Below are 24,833 nucleotides of genomic sequence, written 5' to 3' on the forward strand. Positions count from 1 at the left end.
TGGTCATGTACATAGTCCCTATAACTATCAGCCTGCTCAAGAACCACCACAATAGTATAAGAGAGCCAACAGCTCCTGTTGCAATTTTAAAAGATGGATGGGAGGGCATGGAGATTGGAATATCTGCTCTCCTGCTATTTGAATGACAAAGGCCATAACAAGTGAAATTCTTGCTTCTGTGCAACTTTTAAAGTATAGTGGTCCTCTCAAGATCAGGACCTTAAATTAGGCAGTGAAGCCAACTGGGAAACAAATTTTGTAAACCAATTTGAATTCTAATAAAATTTGAGCCAATATGGTGTAATGATAAGAATGTCAGACTAGGAAGCTCTAGGTTCAAATCTCCATGCAGCCATGAATACTACTAAGTCATGACTTGGGCTTGTCATCTTTCAGAACTAACCAACTGCACAGGGTTGTTCTGAGGAAGAAAACCATGTATATTGCCCTGAGCTCCTTGCAGGAAGGATACATACATAAATAACCACCTGCCTAATCTATTAAGGATAGAGGAAGACCAGGACAATTATGGAATGGTTTGGGTCCTATCAGTTCAGTTTCTGTATGCCATGCCAGATTGTCATGGTATATGCTTTACTAATCTTTTATTGGCTTTCTTCCATCTGTTGTGGTAGCAGCTCTTTCCTCTTGAGAAGCAGATGTGGAGGGTAACTGGCAAGCTGACATGGAACCATGGCCCAGTTAAACCCAGACCGGTTCAGTCTGCAGTCCACAGACAGGTCAACAACAATAGTCTCAAGCCCCTCGTGATTCTACAAATGAGTAATGCTTTGAATTCAACATACATGCTTAATATTGTCTAACACTACACAATATCTAATTTATAGCATTGTATATATTTTGACAGATGTTGTATATGTCTGGGAAATCATGTCAAAATCTTGTTTATCTCTTGCAACGGAATTAATGCCCACATGACTGCACTAGAATGACAGTCCCATTCGCCTGCATTGATGGGAGTCTGTTACAAGAGTGGGACATTATCAGCATTGCTAAGCAGGTACTGCTGATGGTAGAAACAATACAAATGGAAATGGAAGCACCAACAAACCTGAGAAATGGACATGCTGAGGGTTAAAACAAAAGGCATTAATGCTATTTATTCTTCAGCTCATTCTTTGATTTTTAAGTTTACTCTTAAAAAGGGCAGTGTTTACTCTGGAAAGACATAACTCTTGACCCATTTTTTGTATTCCAAATAGGAGCAATTTGCAAATGGTAAATGCTCCAGCATCAGCATGTGGTTGCATGGAAGGAGTGTTTTATTTCTCAAGCACTTTGACTGATTAGAAGTGTTTTTTTCTTCTCTCTGCCATTAAGGCTTGAGATCACTGCAGCAATGCTCACATGCTTCCCCCAATGAGTTTACAGCCAATCCATCTCAATGAAATGTTTATTGCAAAAAAACCAACAACAAAAAACCACCACACAAAAAACCCCAAAGCACACCTTCTAAAACAAACCCTAAACCCAGCTGAACAACAGCAACATCAGCAAGTACTGCTACCAGGCCATCCCTTCAACAGCCAAGAGCCTTCCTAAGATAAATGTTTTTATGTATCTCCTAAAATCCAAGAGGGATTCATCAAAGAACCTTCCCTTAGGAACGAGTCCTGCATTGCAGATCTTACCTCTGAGAATAATCCTCATATTTCTGTTTTCTTGGTATACTTCCATTCTACCACCATCTTATTGGATTTCATGTCTTTCTGAATGGAACCAAGGAAAGAGGTTTCCAATAGTTAATGGAACTCGGGTCTCCCCGGTCGTAGTCCAGCTCTCTAACCACTACACCACACTGGCTATTATATGGATGTTGTAATGGGGCTTTAAACCTGTCTTGGCTGGTACCCATCCATTGACAGATATCGCAGGATTTCCCATAGTTGGACATAGCTGGACACATCTTGGCCATAGCTTTCTCAGTAAAAGTTTTATCTCAGTCTCTCTTTGTTTCTGCCCACCCCCATGTGTCTTCTGGGGTGATCATGAGCTGACCTTAGCAGCTTCAAACCCCCTTCTGTATTCTACCAAAACAAAATCACAGTGTTCTGTAGGCACCAGGAGTTGAAATCGACTTGATGGCACACTTTACCTTACTATAAGCTGGCTTTGGGTTTTGTACCTTATCTGATGCCCCATAGGAAGGAAATTCCGGTAGAACAGTCCTCCCTTCTTAAGGTCCCTGGATTTCCAGACTTGGCCAAGGGCTGGTTGGTCCCTTTCCACCATCTCCCTGATCTTCTCTAGGCTCTTGTCATTTTCTTGTGCATTGTGGAAGGCCTCAGAACCAACAACTGGGAAGTTGTTTGCTAATTCATCAGATTCAGTCTCCAGACTCCAGTCAGGCTGAGGAGGGGTGCTGGGATGACTTCTGAGAGGTCACCTCCTTCTGTTGTCCCTGGGTTTGGGGCAGGCACTGAAGAGGTTCCAGGTTGGCCACTGCAGGTGGCTTGCAGCCAGCACTCTAATCCCTCCTGTACCTCCCCTGGATGCAGTGTATTCCACACATGCAAGGTCAGGTTGTCGCCAATCAGCATTGCTATGGCGTGGTGATCCCAGATAACAAACTTCCACTGTCCTTGATATTCCCCAATTTGAGCAGACAACTTGACTGAAGGAATCCCCTTCTTCACATGGTCCCCTTTGGTATATACTCTAGGATGGTCCTTAAACAAGTGGATGGTCCTTAAACAAGGCCTTGTGCACCACAGAGATACCAGCACTTATGTCCCTTCAGGCTACAAATGACTGGCCATTGATAATTACTGGGACTCTCCTCCTCTGGGGAATAATGTCCTCATTCAACTCTCTCTGGGTTTGACCAGCCTTCTCTTTCTTATCTTCTGAAAGAGGACATACATAGTGGACATGTGCCACTGCCTTAGGACAGTCTCTTTTGAAGTGTCTCCTTTCTCCACACCTAAAGCATTATAGGGAGGATTTATCTACAGGACAGTCTCCAGGTGGGGAAGCTCTATAGAGGCATCAACAATCACTGCTTCCCTTCAAGTAAAATTCTTCCCCAGGAACTACAAGAACCATACAGTCAGATCAGTGTTCCCTCTAACAGGGATTCTCCCATAATCCCTAAGCAAAGGCTATTGCAGCTGGGGATGCTGGGAGTTGTAGTCATCTGGGAATCCCTGTTAGAGGGAACTCTGAGTTAGATCCAAGCACTTAAACAAGAATAAATTCCTTGACTCTTCTAACTGAATTGGTCCCTATCCTTCCAGGCAAGGAACTTCCAGTTGATTCCTAGCCCAAGGCTATTAGTTTCCCCTTTCCCTACAGTAGCTGCTGATCAGACCTTACTCAGAGGCTTCCAGGGAAGAACTGAACTCTAAAACACACCTCTCCATCTCCTCTATAGGCTGTTGTCCAGTAAACCCTGCCTTCACTCTGGATTGGGCCACAGGGATTTGATTATTCCGGGCTTTCTTCCAAGCAGTTAGTCTAATTGAGGCCTAGTCCAGCCTCAAGTCTGACTATCACTACAGTTCTCCAATGCAAAGAGCTTGCAGTTGCCACTAGCAAGCTTAGACACTTTATATTCCCAAGCCCCAAGAATAAAGCAAGACCTAATAGCTGGAGTGGAAACAGTTCCCTTTGCAAAGCAAGCCATTATGGTGGGGATACATTCAGCTTTCCAGGGAGAAAATTTTGTGTTTTCCATTAGGACTTGCTTTGTGCTGGGGCTTAAAGTGGCCCTGCTTGCAAGTGTAAGTGAGTGCAAAAGTCTTCTGCCAGGGGAAGGGTTCAGCTGGATCCAAGGAATTATTTCTTAGCATATGTGGCTATATTTATCTCACCACTATGATCTAGCCCTAGTCACATCTGGGAACAGGGCAGGGTTCTATATTTTAGTGTGAGGCTTTTGAGAAGGGTTGAGTCTTGGTTCCTTTTAGTTTAACCACTGTCCACTAATACTACTCATTAATTTAATTTTAATATAGTTAATATAAAGCAATTTATATAATCTAAAATCATTAATGCAAGCTTTTCACATCATTTTGTAAAATGAATCTATTTTATTAAAAAGAATAAAAATGGAAAGAGGATCTACTGAATGCATTTGAATATAGCCGTCATTCACCTTTATTATATGTGATAGGCTGCTGAAAACTCACAAAGGTCTTTTTTCCTAAGTAATAACATCTATCACTCAACAGAGAAGAGTTGGAGATGTAAGTGTGGAGTCTTGAATGAACAGCAAATAGAAAAAAGTAGATTCCTTTAAAAACTGGAGCAATTTGCTGTAGGCCACCTGAACATGAGAAGAAGCTGATGAATAAAAGATAAAGCAGTTCAGAAAGACCTGTAGAAGGGACAAGTAGCAGAACAAATGAAGTTCTTTTGACTGGGGCAGGCGCGTAACAATGATAGGGCAAGGGGAGACAGTTGTCTGGGGGCCCCACTGCCTGGAGGGGCACCCCAGAGGCACCTCACGTGACTCCCCATTGCCCCCTGCCCAGCCCCAAGGCCCCTCAGCCACTTGCCTTCTTCACCGCCTCTCCAGCTTGTTCTCCTGGCCCGCAATGGAAGCAGCAGACAAGCTGCAAAGAGCTCCTTTTCTCCCGCCTCTCAGCTGATCGGCGGGTGGGCGGGGCTTCCACGGAGGCCTCCATGTAGGCCGCAGTGAAGCCTGAACTCGAGTAGGGCCCAAGCCAGCCAGGAAGGAGGAGGCAGCCAGAGTGCTCTCTGCAGCAGAAGACCCCTTGCTGCCCTGCTTAACCCAGACCAGCATTTGCCAGGTAGAGTGTGAACTCCTTTTTGTGGTTACCTTTCCCACCCCCCCGCCCCCATATAGGGATCTGCTTGCCATAGGGCTTGGATATGGGGGTGGGGGGGGAGTGACCGAGAAGTCTCTGAATATTTATTTTGAAACAGCTTGGAAAATTTGCTGACTTAAAAAAACTATCTAAAAAGTCCTATAAGTGGCTTGTTTCGTGGCAAAAAATTGCAAAAACTTCTGGAACAGTATTTTATTAATTTTATTTATTCATTCATTCATTTATAAATGCACTTATGTTCAAGTTGTTTTGCAACCCAGAAGGTCTGAGTGAGAACTGTGAAGCATGTGTGGTGCTTTTATTTTATTTTTCTTGTGTGTGAACTGCTCCCCAATAACTTGCAGGGACTTCAGGGTAAATCTGACCAACATGTGAATGCAGCACCTCCATTCCAGAGGAGATGTGTGTAAAAGGGCTTTAAAAGCCTCCTGTGAAAAACCTCCTGGAATCAAACTTGACTGAATTTGTTCAGAATTCTGAGAAAACAAACATAGGCTCACCCTGCATGGTTGAAAGTCTCCTTTGCTAATCTGCAGTGAGGGGCCCATTTTAATAATTCATCTTTCTAGTGTGTTCTAGGCATTAAAAGTAATACAAATGTATAGTACTCAATGTATATCACTATATATTGTGACGTGTGTGTGTGTATTCAGTGAAATGTATTTGCAGGCAGCATACTTATTTTGGAATATCAGACTTAAATCCTTGGGGGCCTGGGGTGTGCGGAGGCCCTGGACTTTGGGGGGGGGGCATTTTAAAATCTTGTCTCTGGGCCCACTCCAACCTTGCTACGCCCCTGGACTGGGGCAATCAAGCTTCTCATATGATACTTTAGCTTAATTAAGCAAACACCCACTGGCAGTATGGAGACTATTGCTGGCTAAGGCGGATAGAACTTTTCAATATTTGGCAGTGGGGAAACCTGCTTGTGCATATTCTCCCATTCCAATCAAGAGGAATTCTTCCTAAGGAAAACCACTTAGTATTTATCTGTTACTCCCTTTTTAAAAGTACTTAAATAAATTAAACAATAAAACATTGCTATAGACATTAACCTAAAACATTTTAGCCAGATTCACAGTCTGGCTTTAAGACTATCTGTATCATATAACCGATGTTTTCCATGGGGTTATGCTCATAACTCATGGGACATGAGCCTGGTGCCACAAGCTACAATGTTTGGTATTATGCCACTGTGGCAGAGCTCTTACCTCCATGTGGCACTGAACATACTCTGGTGCAGATATGCTCCAGAGATGAAAGATATTCTTTAAATGTATATAATTACATATGAATCCAAAGGGAAATGTTGCCAATGCCAAGGGACATTCTAGCTCTGCAGATTGTAGGAACATATTACCAAAGAATGCAGGAAGAAAGGGACCTCAAATTTCATGTTTGGCGGGGGTGGGGTGGGGGGCGGGGTTAGCTAGCTTGAAATGGAGCAATCCCATCTTCAGAATAAATTTGTTCAAAGCTTCGGTCATGGAAAGAACTGAACAGAGAGGTTAAAGTTCAAAATAAAAATGAGGTTTATTGAAGGGTTTGGGGGTACAGGAAGAGAAAATAATGGTTAAATGAGCAACACTATTAAACTAATAAGACTAGCAAGACCAACAAGTTACAAAGGACTATGTTACAGCTCACAAGGAAGCAATTTGGCTTGAGTTTCTGAATTAAGCTCTCTCAAGGCTGACAAGGGAGAAACAGGCAGTTTTGGATTTTAGGAGAAATGAGGAAAAAGGGAAGCAGCGTTTTGAGAACAGGGGGTATATACTACCTTGCTCCTTCTCAGAGAAATGCTGTGAACACTTGCAGCTATGTCATTTCCAAGATGCTTCTCTTCTCTGAGGCAAGCAGGGAGGCAGGAGCAGGAAACCAGGAACCAGGAACGAGGCTAAGTTCTGGGAGCCAGGGAAAATCCAAAAATGGACCAGAATCTCACAGCCAGGAATGCTGTGCAGACAGGATTATGAAAAAGGCTCATCTGGAGGTGAAAGGTAGAGCAGGAGCAAGAGTCAAGGCAGGGCAGATGGAAGTGCCTGTGCCAAGATGTAGGAAAAAGAAGGTAGATTTGAGGAAGAACCATCTGGTTAAATTTGAGGTAGGGACACGAGTGACCCAAGGCATACAGGAGACACAGAGCCTATTCCCACAGTCACTTGAAAGTGGGCTAAGGGATCCTAGCCTGCTTTCAAGTGATCATTGGAACCACCGGGCTCGTGGGTGAGCCCGGTGGTTCCATGGCAGCAAGTCCGCCTAATTCCCCCTCTCTTAAACGAGGTTAACAGAGTGAGCACTCCATTAACTTTGTTGCTTTGATCGTGTATCACCATGGTGCACAGTAAGAACCCTCATCAGGAGCCTGCAAGCAGCCTCCCAGCCTCAGGGGTCTCCCCAGAATGCCCTGCGCACTCGTGCAGAGTGACCTGGGACTTCTGGGGACCGAGTGGCCCCCGATCCCCACAGCCCCCACTGGCTCTGTGACAGAGCCAGTAGCTGTGTGGGAGGCCGATCTGGCCACCCAGGGCTCCCCGACTGATCAGCTTAGCCTGCTCTCCCTGCCAAATTCTCCCAGGCTTTACACTCTGCTTGTGTGTAGAGCCTCACAGAAAACACATAGATTGATGGCGTCTTGCTCTCTTATAGGAAAATTATTGCCTGAGGTCATGATGCTGATCGCACCTTGCAAAGATGGACAATAAGGACAAAGGACAGGATGCAACATTATTCTATTCAAAAGTGAGGAGTGGACTTCTTCTTGGACAAAGGTTATGGAAGGTCTGAAAGACCCATGTAGGAAAAAGTGAAATTGATGCGTCAAAGATTATCTCTCATGTCTTTGGGTATATATGGGGGTGGCTAAAACTTACCTCCAGTGACTGTTGCTGGTGTCTATCTCATGCTTCTTTTTAGAATGTGAGCCCTTTGGGGACAGGGATCCATCTTATTTATTTATTTCTCTGTGTATACCACCCTGAGCCATTTTTGGAAGGGAAAATAGAAATCGAATGAATCAATGAATGTATGAATGAATGAATGAAACAAGGTAGCTTCCTTCACCTCAAGCCAGTCATTAACATACTTGTTAGCAAAGGAGATGACCTTTTGCTTTCTTATCGCTCCTTCCTGAGGAGGTGCTACCTTGACCTGATCCGCTATGCCAACATAGGGAGGATACTTGGCTGATTCTTTAAAGAATATATCTTGATTAAATCATGTCTACTCCAGCTTCCCACCTGTAAGCAATCAGGGGTGACAGTGTGGGGAGGTCCTTCTGCAGTCCTTTGCTTTGAACCTGACCTAAGAGTTCCTTCTCCCTGGCTACATGCCAAAGTGACATGCCCTTTGAATTAGCTACAGGCAAAACAAAATGGAGAGTTCATGGTCCTGTAAGATCCAGAGTGCAAACAGTGGTAACTACAGGCTTGTATCCATCTTATTTGCTTATTATTTCTCTATGTAAACCACTTTGGAAACTTGTATTGAAAAGCAGTATATAAATATTTGTTGTTGTTGTTGTTCCAAATGTAGATGGGTGCTCCTCAGGGGAGCCCTCAAACAAGCTCTCTTTATAACAGGGGAGAGCATAGGTTATTGTGAGGTCTATGTGAAATACTTATAATGGATTTTCAATTTAAGATATCACAAAATGAGATTGTTTTAATGTTCGGAAGTATTCACAATGAAAATCCACAGTAGGTACATTCACAGCATGCAGCCAGCAAAATGTGTTTGAAATTCAGAATTTGGTACTTGTGAATTTGCAGTTATTTGCTTCATGAATTTGGTTGACTGGTAGCTCATAACAGAAGAGGCAAACACTGAAGTGCATCTAGAGCACGGATTCTCAAACTTGGGTCCTCAGGTGTTATTGGACTTCAACTCCCATAATCCCCAGCCTCAGTGGCCTTTGGTTGGGGATTATGGGAGTTGAAGTCCAATAACACCTGAGGACCCAAGTTTGAGAATCACTGATCTAGAGCACTAGAAATGTTCAAAGCACCACTTTCTCCATAATCCTTACACTCACTCATCGAGATTGGTGAATATTATTAGTCCCATACTAAATGTGGAGGGCTGAAGCAATGATGGCTTGACTAAAGCCATCTAATGTTGATGGCTGAGATGAGATTTGAACTGAGCTCACACTTGTAGACCCTACACGACACACTTCTCTTGTAAAATGTGAAGTTTCAAAATAAGATCTCTATGACTGTGTAATGGCTAAAGCATCATATTACCCAGGATCCATGCAGATCCCAGCACTCCCATCCAGCCTAACCCCACTCCCAAGCCTGGCTCTTAGCTGAGGTTAAGGGTGCAAGCACTAGGGATGTGCACGGTCCGGAGAAGTCCGGACCGGACCCGAAGTGGGGCCTTGTTTTTAGGGCGGGGAGGGCTTGCTTAGCCCTCCCGCCTCCTTGCCCCCGCCAGCGCCCGTATTGTACTGTATAGGGGCGCTGGAAACCAGCTGCCCCCCCCCGCCGCCGCCGCCACGGCGAAATAACCCCTAAAACCAGCCAGCCCTCCCTCCCTCCCAGCTACCTGCCCGCCCGCCCGCCCACCCACTCACCCAGTCGCTCACCCCGGTGAGTCACCCGGTCGCTGGATAAAAAGCGAGAGGAGCTCCGGCACAGAGCTCCTCTCGCTTGGAAGGCCTCCAGCAGAATGGTGGCTTGCACGCGCGCGCATGCGCGCGCCGCAAACCACGCCGTTCTCCGGAGGCCCGGTCTACCCGCCGGGAAAGGGCCGGGTAGACCGGGCCTCCGATCGCTGGGTAGACCGGGCCTCCGATCGCCGGAGGCCCGGTCTACCCAGCGATCGGAGCCCCGGTCTACCCGGCCCTTTCCCGGCGGGTAGACCGGGCCTCCGATCGCTGGGTAGACCGGGCCTCCGGCGATCGGAGGCCCGGTCTACCCAGCGATCGGAGGCCCGGTCTACCCGGCCCTTTCCCGGCGGGTAGACCGGGGCTCCGATCGCTGGGTAGACCGGGCCTCCGGCGATCGGAGGCCCGGTCTACCCAGCGATCGGAGGCCCGGTCTACCCGGCCCTTTCCCAGCGGGTAGACCGGGGCTCCGATCGCTGGGTAGACCGGGCCTCCGGCGATCGGAGGCCCGGTCTACCCAGCGATCGGAGCCCCGGTCTACCCGGCCCTTTCCCGGCGGGTAGACCGGGGCTCCGATCGCTGGGTAGACCGGGCCTCCGGCGATCGGAGGCCCGGTCTACCCAGCGATCGGAGGCCCGGTCTACCCGGCCCTTTCCCGGCGGGTAGACCGGGCCTCCGGAGAACGGCGTGGTTTGCGGCGCGCGTGCAAGCCACCATTCTGCTGGAGGCCTTCCAAGCGAGAGGAGCTCTGTGCCGGAGCTCCTCTCGCTTTTTATCCAGCGACCGGGTGACTCACCGGGGTGAGCGACTGGGTGAGTGGGTGGGCGGGCGGGCGGGCGGACAGGTAGCTGGGAGGGAGGGAGGGCTGGCTGGTTTTAGGGGTTATTTCGCCGCGGCGGCGGCGGGGGGGGCGGCTGGTTTCCAGCGCCCCTATACAGTACAATACGGGCGCTGGCGGGGGCAAGGAGGCGGGAGGGCTAAGCAAGCCCTCCCCGCCCTTAAAGACATACCCCCCACCCGGACCCGAACCAGGCAGGGCCGGACCGGTCCGGCAGTTCGGCCATTCTTTGGAATGGCTGCCGGACCGGTTCGGACACACCACTAGCAAGCACTCCCCTAACCTGCTGCCAGGATCGTGTGTCTCCTCAGGCTTCACACAGCCCGAAGAGACACAGAGACAGGTGCACAGAGCACCAGTCTGGTGGGGGAATACTCCAAGGCCCTGCACTCATTACATGGCGCCTTGTGGGATATCCAGAGGCTGGGGAAATGAGTCCTGGACTCTGCTGATCCACACTGCCAGGAGCAGTGCAGATAGTGATCCGTGCTGCTCCCAGCAGTGTGGGTTGTGTGTGCTGCGTGTGTGCCAAAGAAACAGAAGTCAATCATCTGGAGAAAGGTAGGTTGAACCCTTCCTTTCCCCCACATGTGTGACCACATGTGAGTCACCCCAATATGTCATTTGCTACAGATCTTCGAACAGTGGCTAGACTGGATCTCTCAGTAATACTTCAGCAGATTCTTGCACTGAGTTGTAGGCTGGACCAAAAGATATCTAAGGGGTCTTCAGACTTAGAAATTTTATTATTTTAATATGAAAAGGCAGTGGTTATGGGGCAGAGGTCTAGGATCTGGGATCATGCAGTGTGATCATGAATAATTGTAGACTCAGTAACAAACCCTTGTATCTGTTTTAAGCAATATTATTGAGGAAAATTATCAAAGACAAAATTAGGGAAAGAAATAGTGAATGGAGTCAAAATAAAACCTTGAAAGGTGTACATTTATAAAAGCAAATAACATGCACTCTTGATTTGTAAGTGTGGAGAGACATCCATATGTCTTGGATTGAGTGTGGCAATAGGAGAAGCAGAGACACTTTCCCCAATTTATGTGGATTCCCGCTTCACTCTCTTGTGACACACTGAGGAGTGGCTTTTTTGGGAGGCAGGACACTGCAGCAGAAGAGTGGATGTTATAAATCCCTATTCTTTGAGTGGGACTCTGCTCAGTTCATTGGATCCAAGCCTATTTGGATCCTATTTGCTTGGATCCTGCACCTCTGGGTAGATTATAGTTAGATAATGTTTTTGTTTTGATGAGTTTATATCTATATTTCAATTTCTGAAGGGACACTTGTAATAACCAAACTAATTCATAATGTACCTGTAGATACAGATCAATCCAAGGTGAAATTGTCGTTTGTTTCAGATAATTATATCTATTATTAGAATATGATTCTTGAAGGAATTTCAAAATGCATTTCAGTTTCAGAGCCCATAGTGATAAATGTGATGTTCTTACTATATGGAGAATGGGTTAAAGAACAGTCCATTGTTGCAATAATATATTCATCTAATTTAGGGGACTTTTTTTTTTTAAAAAAAGAATCTATTATCATATAAATTACTCTGCATTAAAATGTGTTAATAGTCACAACTCATTGTTCAGAACTCGTTCTCATATATTAAAAGGCGGTTTAACCCATTCTAGGGGAAATGAGTGGGATTAGGAACAGGAGATAGATATCAAGGACCTAGAAAGGAGATTGGACCCACCTTGATTAATAAAAACAAATCTTTTTGGGAATCTCTAGCACTACAAAGAGTTAGCTAGTCATCAGTGTTAGGGATGCGCAAACTGGCTCGACGTCGAACAGGTTCGATGTCGAGCCAGTTCAGTTCGATGGTGTAGGGTTGAACTGAACCACCCCCTGTTCAGTCCAACCTTGGACTGAACACCTCCAGACTTTTGGGGGCTTTGCAGACCTTTTTAAAAAAAGAAACCATTTTTTTAAAAAATGCCACTGACTCCGGGGGAGTTGTTGGAGGCGGCGGTGTGTGTGTGGGGGGTGTTGCATGGAGGTTCCGCCTCCCCACGCCAGTCTCAATGCAGCCTGAATTCAGCCAGCTCTTTGGCCCATTCAGGCCTCTCAGAGGCCAATTGTGCAGCCGTGGTGGCCTCCAAAATGGCCACCGCACCGGGGGAGAAGGCCCAAATGGGCCGAAGAGCAGGCAGAGTGGGCCAGTTTGGGCTGCATTGAGGCTGGCGGGGGAGAGGGGACCTCTACAGACCCCCTCACCCCCAACAACTCCCCCAGAGGGGAAAAGTTACATAAAAAATCTTTTGGTTAAAAAAACCAAAAACAGGTCCACAAACCTCAGACCAGACCGAACTGAACTGAGGGGGATTTTAAGGGGGTACTGTACCAAACTGGCCCAGTCAGGTCTGAGTCCGGTCCAGACTCAAACCAAACTGGGCCACCCAGTTCTGTGCATATCCCTAATCAGTTTATGTGGAGAAAATAATTTTTCTTCCACTAATGTTTGCCAAAACTGGGCTGAGGTTTCCTACTTTCAATCAATGTCTAGTGCTCTAAAATGGTAATGAATGATAAACAGTGACTGGCATGTTGTGCACCTTACAAATGCCCCTCCCAAGACCTCATGCTGTAGGGAGGGCAATTTGTCCCAGCCCATCCCTAGCATGAGCCCATTGGTTTGGGGCATTGATGGGGCGGGGCTGACACGGCTGCTCCAGCAGCTCCCCACTCCAAACTTGCAGTCCAACATTTGGTTTCATTGAGGGAGGAGCTCACTCATGCAGCTCTTCCACTTGCTGGGTGGTCTGCGGCATGGATGACGGGAGTGGTTGGCCTTTGGGCGGTGCAGCTTCGGCCTGCGGCAGGCAGCTCAATAACAAGCATGATGGATGGTGAGGAACCGGAGGGTGACTCCGGGGACTCTAGTGCACCGATGCTCCAGTTTGGGGGCTTCAGCCCTGTGTTGAACAGCCCGGGAAGGCCCGAGGGGGCAATAGCCTCAGCTGGGGGGCGCAATCTGGCATGGGACCGGTGGCACTTGGGTCAGGGAGGCCTGGGGGTGCTGGGGCCTTTGGCCAGGGGCTTGGTGGGCTTCTGCCCTGTCTTGAGGGAGCAGAAGGCCCGAATGAGTGTCATCTCCTGGCGGGGAATGTCTGGCCCTGCCTTTGCTGGGCTTTCTGGGGCCCCATGGGCTGCAGGACAGCCCCCTTGCAGCAGTAATATTGAACTGGTCGGGGTGTGCTAGCTCCCTGGGGTGTGGGTTTTTGGTAAGGCTGGGGGTGGCAATTTGGTAATTTTGGCAAGTGGCTGGCACAGTAAGGCCACTTGGTTCCACCCAGGGGCCTTTCTCTCACACACCCCCACCTTTTTTGTGCTAGCACCCCTTCTCATGGAAGACTAAAGGGTCTGTGCTTGCCTGACACGCCACCCCAAAAAGCAAAAGGCAAGACTGATGGCCAGCCAGTCAGGGCCCCTCACCAACTGGCACCACGGTCTTCTTCCTCGGATGAGGAGGATGTTGAACTGGTGCAGATTAAGGGTCTTATCCAATGTATGTAAGCCCTTGAACATGCCAGGAAAGCTCCCTCTTATAAGGGAGCTGGGCCTTCAGGGGTGCCCACCAGGTCAAGGAAACGCACGCGGGGGGGGGGGGGGGCTGTGAAGGTGCAGTTACTGAAATCATTGTCTGATAGATCAGCGTTCTTGGAAGGCGGTGCAGTGCCAGTCATTCCTGTGGAGCTTGGTGACCATGTGAATGCTTCTCAGATGCTGCAGGTGCCCAGCAGGCCTCCTGTTTCAGCATCAGTGGTTCCACTGAATACCATCCCTTCTTCACCCACAGTTCCGGGGCCTGGGGATTGGAGTCCGGTGGAATTATCAACGCCTCATCCCTCAGTGAAAGTGACACACAGACACTACATGAGGGTACCATCCAGTGACCCATGTACCCCTTGCTGATACCCGCTTTCACTGGATGGGGCTTGAACCCATTTTGGGCCTCACCACCGCAGTCTTGGGTGTGGGGGGTGGCTTCTACCTGGCTTGCCAGGGGCGCTGGCTGGTACACAAGGGGATGCTGAGAAGGTGTGGAGTGGGGCCATGTTACAGTCAGTTCCACCTGCGGTAAGTGCAACCCGGAGTGCAGGCTTTTACCCTATGGGGGTGATGCCGTCCCCACAACACGCCCCTTATGGGGCTGTTGGGCTTCCCCTCGGGAATCTTTTATTACCAGCAACCAGGGATAAGATACTCAAAGGAGAATATGTTGACATTTTAAGTTTATTATTCCATAAACCTGAGGTGAAGCATAAGGAAGGGGAATCTTGTAAAGATTATGAGGTCCCCAAGGGGAAGCCAGTGGAGAAACCTAGAATAACTGGCTTTCCGGATTCACTATTTATATGGGGGTGATTTTGAGAGTGCAGCCAGCTAGGAGGACAGCTTTGGCAAAATACTTAGATAGTATACACCGGGAGGTCTGTGATTTTGTGGGCTTGGCATGGGAGTGCTATGACAAAAGCTTTCACATGAGGGCTACCTTAGACCCTGCCCTCCCATTGGATGCCCCCCTGCAAGAGCTGTGGCTGGTGATCATGCCCCCCTCCCGCCCTGTTGAGGGCGATAGGTTGGATAGTGGGCATTTGTTGTCCAAGCCCTCTGTTACCGCATCTCCCTCTGGTACAAGCCAGCAGTGAGTTCAACCCCACTTGGTTTGCTCGGAGTTTAACAACGGTGGGCAGTGTACCAGGTCCACGTGTAGGTTTTGGCATGCATGCGGGTTCTCAGGTGCCAAGCACCCAAGTTCCTCCTGTCCCCGTGCCAAGGGGTGGGGTTCGGGTACCAGGAACTGGCCTGGAGGTAATAGAAAAGGTGACCCCCCTGCCCCCCCTGAGGGAAACGGGACCCAGCCCAATGATGTTACCGGTGCTAGTGAAGCTGTTAGAGGCTTATTCCAACCAGAGGGTAGCTGTTTTCTTGAGTTTAGGTTTTAGAGAGGGTTTTAGGATCCCCTCTTTGTCTCGGCAGGAAGCTTTCAGAGCGTGTAACCTTAGTTCCATGATAGGTATGGAGGCAGTGGTGAATAAGAAAATTGGCAAGGAAGTAGCAGCTGGGAGTGTCCTAGGGCCTGTTGATAGTCCCCCCTTCCCTAACTTGAGAGTATCACCTGTGGTGGTGGTCCCGAAGAAGACCCCAGGCGAATATAACCTGACACACCATCTTTCTTATCCCAAAGGGTCTTCAGTTAATGACAGGATACTTGACTACTTATGTTCGGTGTGGTACACATCATTTGATGAGGTAGTTAGGATGGTTCAGGACTGTGGGGTACTCGCTAAGTGTGACATCGAATCTGCCTTTTGCCTCTTGCCTGTTCATCCCTCGGATTTTGACCTGCTGGGCTTTGCCTTCGCAGGGAAATTTTATTTTGACAGAGCTCTCCCTAAGGGTTGTTCTATCTCATGTGCAGCCTTTGAGGTCTTTAGCATGTTTTGGGAATGGGCTTTGAGGATGAAGGTGGGTCGGGTGTCCACCGCTCATTTTTTTGATGGTTTTCTTTTTGCCGCGAGGAGGAACTCACCTGAATGCCACCATTTGTTACAGTGTTTTGTTCAGTTGACCAGTGAGTTGGGCGTTCCATTAGCGCAGGGAAAGACAGAAAGACCCTCCACTAAGTGGTCATTTGGGGGGATTGAATTGGACACTGTAGTGGGTTGTTCTCACTTGCCACAGGAGAAATTGATGGCGTTACTGGGACTTATCCGGTCCTTAGGGGGCTTGAAGAAAGCCACGCTTCAGGAGCTGCAGGTGGTGGTTGGTCACCTTAACTTTGCCTGTAGGGTAGTGGCCCCAGGTAGGGCTTTCCTGAGGCGGCTTTGCAACCTCATGGCCTGGTTAAGGTTGCCACACCACAGGGTGCATATCACTGAGGGCACCAGAGCTGATTTGGCTGTATGGGAGACCTTCCCGTGGGAATTCAACAGGGTGTCATTTTGGAGAGGTGAATAGCTCCTGGAAGCCAAGTTACAGGTACATTCAGATGTGGCGGGTGGAGTTGGCTTTGGGATCTACTTTCAAGGCCAGTGGTGCGCAGCCCAGTGGCCAGTGATCTGGGTAGGTGAGGGGATTACCCAGGATCTCACCTTCCTGGAACTATTTCCCATCATTGTGGCAGTACACCTCTGGCCCAAGGAGTTTGCTAACTCCACGTTGGGTTTTGGAGTGACAACCTAGCAGTGGTCCAGGTGGTCAGTTCCCAGATGTTTCACTCTCCACAGGTCATGGGCCTGCTCCAGGCTCTTGTCCTTTGCTGCCTGAGTCCCAACATCCTGTTTGTGGCCTGGCATGTCCCGGGGCTGCAAAATGGCATCGCTGATGCCCTGTCTTGCTTTCAGGTGGAAAGATTCAGGGAGTAAGCACCCAAATCCATGCTGGATCCAGAGCCCAAGCCGGAAGCCCTGTGACAGCTTGGCAAGTAGAAGCCTGGTGGACCATTGAAACTTCACTGGCACCCAGTACCAGGGCTAGTTATTTCACTAAGGTAGCTGCCTTTGCTGCATTTAGGAGGGGTGACGGCCTTCCAGAGGACTGGCTGGTTCCTGTTGTGCACCTGATGCAATTCCTGGTGTCCTTGCATACTGCGGGTAGGGCTGTGTCTACTATGAGCAGGTATGTGGCGGCTCTGTCTTTCGAGGCGCAAGCCAGAGGAGCTGGGGATGCTACCAGGGATTGCCGTGTCTGGCGGATGCTGGAAGGCTGGTCCAGGGGACTCGCTAAGTGTCAGGATCATAGGTGGCTGATCGTCTTGGGGCTAGTGTCCGCCTTGGTGGGGCAATTTCAGTCAGCATGCAGCTCCCAATGGGAGGTGGTTTTGTTTCAGGTAGCCTACCTGGTTTCCTTTTTCGGGGCCTTTCGGCCGAACAAGGTTCTTCCTTGCATCAGGCACACCACTAGAGACCGGTGTCTGCAGTTTGGTGACCTTTCCTTCTTGGACAGGGCAGCACAGTTGTTCTTGTGATCATCCACAACTGACCAGAAAGGGAGGGGGCACATGGTCTGCTTGGCTTCTGCCAAGGACGCACAGGTGTGCCCTGTTGCTGCGCTACGGTGGTATGTAGAACTGCGACCTGCCACTAGTGGCTGCCTGTTTGTACACAAAGATGGGGATCCATTGACCCAGTATCAGTTGTGGTCAGTTTTAAAGAAGGCACTTGCCTTATTTGGTGAATCTGCACAAGGATTAGTTTGCATTCATTTCGTTCAGGTTCTGCAACCACTGCCAGTTGCCTGGGCTTTCAGGACTCAATTATTTCGGCCTGATGGAGTCCACTTATCAGTGGAGGGGTGTGAACTTTATCTAGAAAACCTGAGGAGGGGCATGCTGCAGTCTTTGAGAGTGTTGGAGCAGGGAGGTCAAGCTATGCTAACCTCCCTTGGTGGCAGGGACAGTGCAGGCTACGTAGTAAGTGGATATAACATCAGTGAGCACCCTTGGACAGTTAAATGGGTAGATTGGTCAATAGCTCCCTTGTGGTGTTTGCAGACCAGGGATGATGATTTGCCATGAAACCTGTTTCAGGACTTCACAAATCCTAGGGCTGTGTGGTCCAGGGTGTGTGAAGACCTAGAAGTTGTCCTGACTCCTTAGGATTGACTATGAAGGGAAAGGAGTGGGCTTTTACCTGTTTCTTTCCGGAGTCAGGGTTTGTCACCCAAGCAAGACATAGGGAAGGACTGTGAAGTCTGAACCTGGTCTTTGTCAGGCCTGCACTGTCTGGGGTGGGGGTGGGGATGGAGTGTTTACCCTCCTACAGTCTGCTAAATCAAATTAATTTGGTTAATAAATGTGTGGCCCTTTATACCCACTATACTGTTGTCTGTGTCTTTTGGGGGCTAGGGTCTGGGGACAAGGTGTTATTTTCACTGGCCAACATCCTAGCAAGAGCTCCACCCTTGGAACGAGTGAGTAAACTAGCTGCCCTGCAGGCTTTTCTTGCAGGACATTGTGCAGGGAGGGGAATGGGGGCATGATTTTTGCTTCTCTCCCCTCCCTGCAAAATCCCTGTTTGCTTGTACAAATACATTCCTGAAGGCTGTGCAGCCCTCAAGGACATACTTCCACAAGTTTTTGCGCAGAGGGGTGCTCACATCTCCATGCTCACACCAGCTCCTTCCCTCAGCTGGAATAGTTTGTACTTTTTGTGACTTTTCCACATTCCAGACACTCCAGAGTGTTCTTTGTATCTCCCAGGCACTGGTTATCATTTTACCTGACCATTAAAGAACATTAGCACAGACCTCTTTTACTATTAGCAGACTTGTTCTTAACAAAGAAATGCCTGACCAGCAGCCATTGCTTGGGCAAGGCAGAATAAGGAAAGGAGCTTTCCAGTGCTCTGATGAATACCTTGGACTGGCAGTGCATTATGAAGTGACTCTATACACCAGGGTTTCTCAACGTGTGGGTCCCCAGATGTTATTGGACTTCAACTCCCATAATCCCCAGCCCCAGTGGCCTTTGGTTGGGAATTATGGGAGTTGAAGTCCAATTACATCTGGGGACCCACACGTTGAGAAACCCTGCTATACACTGTCATGCTTTAAAATATTTCTCCCAGTAGAATAAACCCTGTTGTATTGTAGTTGAATGCTTGGTGGTAGTGCTTTCCAGTTGGTACACTGGTGAGTTTTCTTGGATTTAATATTGATTGTCCTCAGTTTTAGATTATTCTACAGGAATGCTTTAGCCAACTACCAAAGCAAAATGTACAGTGAGCTGTGAAGAAAAAGATTGGAAGAACCCTAACCCTTTGCAGAAATGCATTTAGCTTGAAAGTGCATCATCAATTCTGGGATGAATTCCAGAAACTGACATTGAAAATATATTGATAGCCAATTAAATCATTCGGAACTTAGAGTGAAGAAGGAAAAATTGGTGGTTCTTGAAAAGTATTAATTTAAAGCCATGTCATCTTTTTATGGCTCTGCTTTGCTTGAAGGAGTCCCCCATTTCCCTTCTCCCTCCCCCTCAATATTGCTGCATACTAAGTAGGCATAGTTATGAAGAAGAGATTGCCTTCTGCATATCAACTCTAGGAAGCGCTTAAATCTTGGGAGGATTAGATGTGTGAACACAAACATGTCTTTTAAAGGATATTGGTTACTCCTTCACTAAATCAATTTCCCTGTAATGACGAATCGCCTTGCAAGGTTATTTAATGGGCTGACAAGATAGATTAGAAACTAAGAATATGTGGTCAGCTGGTTTTTTTTCCCCCTTGAGAAAGAGGGACAGGAAAAACTAGGCAAGTGCAAAATGGCTCTTGCATTTTGTGGAATGTGGTCTTCTAGACACATGGATATGAATGGTGCCACATCAGAGCTGGAGCCCCACAAGGTGAGTCATGATGGATGTTGTGAGAGAAAGGCTTCTTGCAAGGCACCAGTGGAGAATGACCTCAGTTTTAAAATTGCTTTGTTTCTTGAGCCATAGAATTGAACTATTGGAGATTATTATATCTTGTCACTATCTTTTCCTTTATAATCCCAAACTATCCCACTGGGCAGAGTAAACAAGGAAAAGAAATTGCTGTGAAAGGCCCTGATATGGTTGATAATAATGAAATTCAGCTTTTATGAGGGACATGAGTGTAGTAAAGTCAGAAATGGCTGCAAAGTATTATTTTGAAATTTTGTACTGGGTGCTTTCCTTTGACACTGATTTGGCTCTTAACAGGAACGTTTTTCTCCCAGCCTGTATATTTCCCAGTACTGTCCCCCAAATACTAAATGGCATAATTCTGGACTGCATAAAGGGGAACCTTTCCACTTTACATTACATAATATTTGTAGAAGAGGTGGGTATAGACTCCAGTTCTCATGCACACATAGAGGAGGTGTAGGTCAGGGGAGTAAGAGGGGAGGGAGTCTGAGCTATCTCATTACCAAAGCGACAAGCAAAAGAGCAAGAGGAGAAGGAAACCACGCGCCAGCCTTGCACAATTAAATCCCTAAGGTTCTTTGGGAAATTTCTCCCAGCCAAGCGAAGGTGATAAGAATGTTGCAGTTTCTCCATAGCTCAGCGTACTATTGCAGCACGAGGGACAGAGCCACTCAGCCTTGCAGCTTCTGATTCTGAAGAGTGCTGCCCAGATCAAATCACGTTTTCAGCACCACGGACAGAGATTCAGCAACCTGAGTGACAAGCATGGAGCTCACTGATCTTGCCGTTCAACCTTGGACTTCAGACATCTAGAGGGGAAAGGATCCCATGCTTTTTGTGCTAAATGTAAGCTACTGGTTCTGTCATAGCTGGGGATGGCTTCTATAAGAGCTGGGGATATGTATGTGTTTTTAAAAATATGAAATGCAACTTGGTGATGTTTTTATTAGTCGTCCAGCTCTCAATTATTCTCAAGGAATTGCTGTTGATGCCTTTTAAAGGAACACATTCTTTGTCATAAAGGAATCTGATAATCTCTTTGTCTGAATGAAGCCATCTAACTTTCTGTAGATTGATGGTGTAGATTAATGCACAGTACAACAAAAAGTAATGTGAGACGCCTATCAGTGTCTGATAGAAGCAATGCCTGCTTCTTTTGTGTGACTGAGTGGTTTTTACTTTTAAAATAAAATCATAGTAGGTGCACTAGAAAAAGGAGAGGAGGTGTAGTTATATCCCTTGTCTTCTTACAGATTTAGAAAAGTGCTGTTTCTTGGGTCCTATTTAATTTATATTTTGTTTAAGTTTTAGAAAAAGGTAATTGTTGGCTAATTGAAGTAATGTTAACTAGAAAAAAATCAAGGTATGATTTACAGAGGTGTCTAGCCTTTATCTGGAATATTTAGAATATTTCGAGTCTGCTGTAATGTCAAAATTATGCTGCCATCTGCTGGACAAAAAGTTGTTTTCCAAAACCAGATTCAGCCAGACTTCAGCTTGTGTAGATTTAGAATTACTTTTAGGAAACATGAATATAGCAATTTATCTAATACTGGTTACTTGGGAAGAAGAAAAGCATTTTTACATTAGTTTTGTGGTTAAGCAGACAAAAACTTAATTTCCTCCACTACCTCCACTGAAAGGACTCATTACCATCAGAACTGTTACCTTGCTGTGGGTTTGCAGTTTAAATCTTGTATTTGGTTTCTTTTGCATCCTGAGTTGTAAATAACCAGAATTATTTATCTTGGAATTTCTATACAAAGCTTTAATCAACATTAAAGCTTTAATTCAACATTAGTTTCTTAAAACCATTGATCTGCTTTATAGCTGTCAAAAAAACAGCCACCAAGAAACAAAGGACCCTGAAGAAGATGTACAACTATGACTTATTTCAATGGACTTCAAAGAAAACAGATTAAAATCTTGAAGCCCTTGCAATAGCACGTACAGAAGTAAGTTTATAAAGAGTTATACAAGTACTTCTGGAAGCATGGCTTGTATGTGGCTTTCAATATAGTAAATGGGAATAATAACATATATTGTTTAAAAAATCCAAAACACTGCTAATTTGTCATTACTGTTTATGTCAGTGGGGCTTGTCTAGGATAGTCATTCAATCCCGCGATTTGAAAGTAATGGAATCTGGACGGTAGCAGAAGGGAGACATCCTTTTGCACTCACATGGCCATTCATGGGAAATTAACTATAGTCAAGTGAAACGGGCTCTGGGAAATTTTATTATTGCAGCCAGATCTCTCCGGTATATTAATTAGTAATAGCAGTAAATGTCTGCAATCTCCAGTTATAGGTTAAATTTCATACATGAACCACATTATAGATGCAGCAGCACATAAATGCAATGATCTAATACTAGTCAGTACAGCTTTCAGTGATTCAGTGTACAATGTGAATATGGTTTTGAATGCAAAGAAGACTAGAATGGCTGTTTTGTGTTGATGAGGAGCCTTTACTATAGCCAATGTGGAAAATGAATGCAATAGCCTCAAGGTGCTTCTGAATTAGAATGACCTAGGGCTGAAACAAAACTTCAGTTGTTTATGATGGATGAGTATATAAATATATATTAGGAAAGATAAAGGCAGGCCCATCTAAGGTGGATGGAGATAGGAAACAATAGGATTTCTAACAGCAAGGGTGGGGGGACAGGTTAATTTGCAAACCTTATGGCATTCCTATGATCAGACCTGTAAAGTCAATAAGCATGAAATCACATATTTTCTATAGACCTTTCAATATTTCTGTGCCAATAGGATTCTCAGGTTCAAGAAATGTAGACTTTTGAGGAGAAGACTTGATTTCACATGGCCCACAGGTTATCATGTTGGACAATTTTAAACAGCATTATATTTACATATTATTCCTTAGGACAGGTGATAGTTGGGAAATAACCCAGGGGTTCTATTACATAAATAGATACTTCCAGCACCTAACTTGAAGTGCGTGTGTGTAAAATACACACAATGTCTATAATCTTTAGATTCAATAGTTGTTCCCCAGTGCTACAACAAAGAATTGTTGGAAGGACATCTGGGAAGAAAAGGACTAATACACTTCTGATTCCCTTCCAGTTCTTTGAATGATTTGAGATCTTACTCCCCCACACTCCTCCCTTCATACCATGTTCAGCTACTACATCCAGACACTTTCTCTGTGTATGTAGAAAGAAAGCTTATACAGATGTCCAACATAACAGCCTCCATGCAGCTCTCTCCCTGGGATCTAAAGTGAAACTATTTTATTATCATTTGTACAGCATGTTGTATTACAACTCAAAGTTGTGTATATTGCACCCTGTAAGGAATAGCATGAGTCCTAGTGAGCTACATTTTATAAACCAGATCCTATTGAAGAGGGCAAATCTCAGTTCCAGAGGGCTCTTTGATTTGTGTCTGAAGCAGAGTCATGAGGTATTCAAGTTTTATACTGTATCACAGCAGCATAAATTGAAAACATCCTCTTCTTATTTTTGTCTTTCATGATAAGACACTCTTCCATGGTGATTTTCTCTTATAGTTATAATATCAGGTACCAGATAGTTGTCACTTCTTCGTCTTCTTAGAGGGTGCTGTCAGATTGAATTAACTGCTATGTTATGCTCTTGAGGCAAAAAAACAACAACACCCAAGTTTGATGAAAATGTTACAGCTTTGGGAAGACAAGAATGTTCTGAGTTGGAGGCAATTTAAGTCGAAAAGAACATGAACATTTTTACTATTAAAGATGAGCATTCAATATTGACTAGTGTATAGTCAGTAAAACGTAAGATGATAGAATTAACCACATTTTTCACAGGCTGGTCTTGTGACTGGCTATACTAGCCAGCTAGAATGGGGCACAGTGAATGCACTACACAGTCATTCATGACATTTGCAAGTATGATGGGTTGGACCCACCACAGTCATGCCAGCAGACTAACCAGTAGCGCCCAGATTCAGTATAATTTCTGGGCTTGTTCTTTTAAAGTAAAAACATCTTGACTTTCTCAAAGATAAGGGTGGGATGTTCTCATGACATGTGGAGCAGAAATGTAGGATGCTGCTGTTTCCTTCTATGGTGGGTGATATCTCCCTTAAAATTACACCTTGGGATTGGTTCTGCCAGCCAAATGTTTCAATCTGGGGATATCTGGGATATTTGACAACGATCAATGTTGAAGGTGTAATGCACCACAGGTCAACCTGGTACTTCTAGGTTGAGACTAGATGGGACTTAGTGGTAGAAGAGAAACTTCATGCAATATTTATGAAGACCCTACCAAACATGACCAGATCTGGAACAAATGTGGATCTGCAACAAAATTTTAAAGCTATTTAATTTAGAGATCAAAGCAACTATGCTCCAGACCAGGGGCATAGGGACTATGGAGCAAGGGGGGATGACCTCCAAAACACCCCCTTGCCCTTGGCCAGGGCAACCCCTTGCCCCCCCCCACACCCAGCCAGCAAATGAAGCACTCACAGGCTGCGAGCATGAGGCGCCCCCCTCTCATCCCCAGACAGAAATGCTGGCTGTGCTGGGGGGCGGACAGCCAGCCAGCCAGCCAGCATTTAAATGAAATGCTGACTGGGGAAGCATGGGAGGGGTTCCAAATAGACCCTCTACTGGGCATTGGTCCCGCTCCCTGCATCTGATGTCAGATGCAAAGGGGCTGGGCCAGTGCCAAGGACAGGGCATGTCACCCTTTGAAGAACTTCCCTCCCCCAGTCAGCAGTTCATGGAATTGCTGACTGGGAGCTCTGCTCCCTGCCTCCCCCTTGTGTGACATTAGATGCAGGGTGTGTTAAAGCCAAGGGAAAGGGGGGCACTGGAGGAATTTGTCCTCTGGCCACGGCCAAGCTGAGCTCCTTATGCCCCTGCTGTAGTCTTTGACACTCTCCTCTTTTCCTTTCCCTTTTGATGTTTTTGGGACATTTTAGAGAGATGTGGAGAAACTTTCTGAGAAAATGCTCCAAAATCTCTCCTTGGGAGGAACCCTGAAATTTGGAAAGAATTTTTGTTTCTCCTTGGCAGGAACCCTTGAAACCCTGACATTTGGAGATAGTTTCAATTTGGAGCAATTTTCGTCTTATAGGGGTTAAAAAAGTTATTGTAAACACACAAGAACATGAAATGAAGTAAGGCCAT

The 24,833-nt window shown here is 46.4% G+C and overlaps 1 protein-coding gene across 5 annotated transcripts in view; it reads left to right on the top strand.

Moving 5' to 3' along the window:
- Positions 1 to 4,687: 4,687 nt before the first annotated feature.
- Positions 4,688 to 24,833, top strand: part of TRPC7 (transient receptor potential cation channel subfamily C member 7) — a 227,258-nt gene continuing 207,112 nt past the window's right edge. For 2 of the 5 annotated variants that reach the window (XM_053288510.1, XM_053288513.1), the window contains exon 1: positions 20,311 to 20,531. The gene's annotated coding sequence lies outside the window, so the exon portion shown is untranslated. Of the gene's footprint in view, positions 4,776 to 7,463; positions 7,557 to 20,310; positions 20,532 to 21,573; positions 21,641 to 24,833 lie in introns of those variants that run through there. The other 3 variants (XM_053288511.1, XM_053288512.1, XM_053288514.1) reach the window with 3 other exon arrangements.

The sequence above is a fragment of the Hemicordylus capensis genome, chromosome 2 (genome assembly GCF_027244095.1).
Source record: "Hemicordylus capensis ecotype Gifberg chromosome 2, rHemCap1.1.pri, whole genome shotgun sequence".
NCBI lineage: Eukaryota > Metazoa > Chordata > Lepidosauria > Squamata > Cordylidae > Hemicordylus > Hemicordylus capensis.